This window comes from Mesocricetus auratus, unplaced genomic scaffold, assembly GCF_017639785.1.
Source record: "Mesocricetus auratus isolate SY011 unplaced genomic scaffold, BCM_Maur_2.0 Super-Scaffold_100691, whole genome shotgun sequence".
Lineage (NCBI taxonomy): Eukaryota > Metazoa > Chordata > Mammalia > Rodentia > Cricetidae > Mesocricetus > Mesocricetus auratus.
The window spans coordinates 38,067,446-38,071,717 of NW_024429267.1; positions in this window are offsets into that span (position 1 = coordinate 38,067,446).

Genomic DNA, 4,272 nt, shown 5'->3' on the forward strand with positions numbered 1-4,272 from the left:
TATGCATTTTACCACAGCATAGTTCAGTTCCTTCCCTGCTGTGAAAATCACCCCACCCTGCCTGGTTTTACACAATAAAAACAACCCTGCACTGAAATCCACTGCCAGGGCCTTTTTGGAGTGCGGGTGACCTACTTTGAATAGATTCCTAAGCAAGTCTAAAGGGAATGGGGTCAAAGAGAATGCAGGCAGAGTCTTGCTGTGTGTGATCACAGAGGCCAGCAAGGGTATTTGTTGTCAGGGGACTCCAAATAACTCTCTGTGGGCTTCTACCTCCTGGCTGTGCCTCTCCCTGGATGAGTGGCACTGGTGTGCTTGAACTGGTGTGGTGGTGGTGGTGGGGAAGGGGATGGCGTTCCTACAGTCCTCATAAAAAAACTGGTCACATCTGCTCCTGGAGGACCTCCACTCATTCTGACCACACCCCTGCCTTTTGACATGCTGGTTTGCAAGTTGGACATTTTTGTTTTTCTCACTCTCTGTTAACGATGACTTAGCTCCTAAGACTCGGGCTAACACTCTTCGTATCGCAGAGACTTGCGGGCTGGATCAGTGGCCTGTGCTCCATTGTGGTATTTTATTCGACCTTCAGCTAAGCTCTCTCTTCTTCAGCATTGCCATGGTAACCTCCCTTCTTTGGGCAGTAAATATGGGTGGCAAGCCCTACATGCTTAATATATTTGATATTTTACTTTCAAAATATTCTTGAGGGAAGTTCAAATTGGCTGTTGAACAAAATAAATAAGTTTTTTTTTTTTTTGTGGTCAACAAGGGCAGAAGGCGGCAGCTTTGATAATTTGATAACTGAAAAGGCTGGGACTGGTCAAAAACCCGAACCTGGAGTGAGCGGTCACTTCTAGCTGCACTTGAGACAAGAAAGGAATGGAAAAGCACTCAGTGCAAAGGGACACTGACTCAGACCCAGATGCTGTTAGAGAAATCTGCAAGTCCAGAGCTTGCCGGGCTGAAGCGGGCCTGTTCCAAAGTCAGTCTCAGGGACGTCTGAGCTTTCGGCTGCCTACCCTGGAGGACACTTCTACACACAGTGCATTTTCGGGGTAGGGGGTTAGTTCTGGGGCTTTCCCCGCCCTTCTGAGTGACATCACACCACAGTTCTCCTTAGACGGGAAGCCCTTAGGTGTGCGCATACGCACCACAGAGCACGCTATGAACTTTATAGAGGCTATGCTATGTTGGCTTAGGAGAGACAAGCTGGCCCAATGCCTTTGTCTTTCTCCACTGCATGGTGTAACTGTGTGCCATTACAATAGGCACACCCCTATTTAGCAGTTCTTCAAATCAGAGAATTAAAATTGAAGTTTCGCAGTGAATTGCCTTAAGATCTAAAGCTTAAGTATTATGCTTCTTGACTTCACATTTCTTCCATCCTCCTTGTTTATTTATTTCCCCCTCTGCTCTTTTCTCCATTCATTTCTTTTTATGTGTATTTTTTCATGTATGTTTCCCATTCGATGGTATCGCTCTTGTGTAGTTGGGAGACAGTGTGGGGTGGTACAGCAGGGGGTAAGGTAAGGGTTAGGGTTAGGACTAGGGTTAGGGTGAGGTTAGGTTAGCGTTAGGGCTAGATTCAGATTTAGGTTTAGGTTTAGAGTGAGGGTTAGGGCTAGCAGTAGTGTTAGGGCTAGCGCCCAGGTTATAGTTATGAATAGGTTTAGGATTAGGGATATAGTTAAGGCTAGGACTAAGGCTAGGGTTAGGATTAGGGTTAAGTTTAATGTTAGCATTAGAAGTAGGGGTGGGATTATTGTAAGGTTTAGGGATTGTTAGGCTTAGGGTTAAAGTCAGACATAGGTTTAGCTCTAGGTTTTATCTGCAACTAAGTAGACCAGACTGTCTTGAACTCTCAAAGATCTGCCTTTCTTTGCCTTCAGAGTGCTAGGATTAAAGGCATTTCCCACCACACCTGGTTAAAACTTCAATCTTTTTGAAGAAAGAAGAAAACTGCATCTCTCACTAGATGTAACCAATTAGTATATTTCCAGGGCATTTTTCAATGTACTCTTTTTTAAATCCACTTTGAAAAAAAACCTTAAATATATTTAAAATTGTATTTTTTGCTAGTATGTATGTGTGACATGGGTATGTGTACATATATGTGTTTGCCTGTGGGGGGGTACATGTGTGTGTGCAGGTAATACGGAGGTCCAAAATTACCTCAGACATCTTGATTGCTTCCCATTGCATTTACTGTGGCAGAGCCTCTTGCAGAACCTGGAGCTTGCTGATCCCAGATTGTCCAGGTAGCCTGCTTGTCTGGGAGGTAGCGTACTTCTGCCTTCTGGGTGCTGGGATTACAGGTCAGCCATCACATTACCTGGTTCTTGTTGTGGTTCTGGGTTTCCAAACTCAGGTCTACACAGTACCCACTCTGGTACGGCAGTGCTTTATCTGCTGAGCCTCCTTACTCATTTTTATAGTTGTATCATAACTTATGTATGTATAAAAACTATTTTAATCCTTAGACTTTTAGGTGGACCCAGTTATATCATCTTAAACAATTATTTGGTAATGAGTTCACCATTTTTTCCCTTAGGAGATTTTTTTTAATGAATTGGGTTTTGCTGTCTTGTGATGATATCCAGGCTGGTATCAAATTTACAAGCTTCCCATTCCTGCCTCCTGAATGTTAGGATTATAAGCGTATACCACACACCTGGCTGAAATGTTATCTTCAATTCTTGATTCCCTACATGCTCATTTCACATTTGCTTGGGACATTATGGCTAGAATACCCCATTCCTTTTAAACTTTGGGTTGAGAGGTATTGAAAATCAGCTTGACTGAAAACTGGGATGAATATAGTGGTTCAAAACCATTCCTGAGGCATGCATGCATGCAAATGCTTAAGAATAGAAAAATCAAAGGAACAGTGGTCCCTGGAAGACCCTGAAATCCTGCTGTGTGCATGTATGAGTGCATAAGCTTGAGCGGGTGATTCCTGATGACTTTCTAGAGGCTTTGGGGCTCTCAGACTGGTCACAGTTTGGTGATTATCCAAGAGACCCAGAAGTTAGAACTCTGAAAAATTCAGGTCCAATCTAAGGAGAAAGAAATGAAGCAACAGCACTCATGCCCGGCCATTGGGCCTGGTGAGAATTAGTGAGTCAAAAAGCAAAAAGAATAAAAACGGTGTGAACGTGGAGTATTTGGTGGAAAGGGGGTCAGGGAAACTGGGAGGAGAGAGGTGGGGTAGAGGATGAGTGTATTATATATGTGTATGCAATTGTTGAAGAATATGTTACTTATAAAAATAAATTTAAAGAAATGACTGAAACAGCATCCTCAGGACACAGTCTTAATGGCACATAACAAGCCTGCATCTTGACTGGGCATCTTGGACTTGGTGAAACTAGGTACTGATGTTCCAGCTAAGGAAGTGGTTTTGGGATGGGAAATGATTCATAGTCCAATGGATTTTGTCAGGATTTCTTCTCCTGTGCCTGTGGGCAAAGACTTTCTGCCTGCACTACGATCAGTGCTCCCTCCCACCACCTTGGGCGATCATCTCAGGAAACAAAGCTACAAAGAAGAGAAGAGGATTGAGATGTGGGACAGAGCAAGATAGACTCTTGCTTGTGTCCCTCAATGAGTCAGCCTTGGCTTCAACTAGCCCGGTTATAAAAGCTAATACTCTGTGTGTCTTGGAGCTGTATGAGTGTGCACCAGTCCCTCACAGGCCCTGTCCTCCGTTATTACTGTGTCTTAAGTACCGCATTTTATAGATAAGGGAACTGAGACTTGGGAAGGTGAGATGCTTTGCTAAGTCTAATAGTTGGGAAGAGGCATGACCCAAGGCAGAGAGTGAACTGTTCTGACTTTGCAAGTCATTCCATTTCTATGTCCAGATACAGATTCAGTGACTACAGCTTATCACTCTTCCATACCAGTCTTAGGTCAAGAGGGCAGGCACTGGCTTTCTTGTTTCACAGGGCTATGGACGAGACAACAATGCTAGACATTTTAGTTTGGTGCATTCGTGGGCAGACAGGCTAAACTGGTTGCTTAGACCCCGTGCTTCACTCCTGATTGTTCCGAGAACCTCGATTCATTAAGGCTTCTGAACTCTCAGAAGCCATTAGCCAGGCTGGACCCAGACTTCACGGGCTTCCAGGCATCTGGCTTCTGCTCTTGTAGACACAGATTCTGCAAGCAGAAGCAATTCTGGAAAGAGGCATTCATTTAGCTTTGAAATACTGAAACTTCTTATATCCACATCTCAAAGCTTGAAAAAACGAGTAGAATTATCCAAGC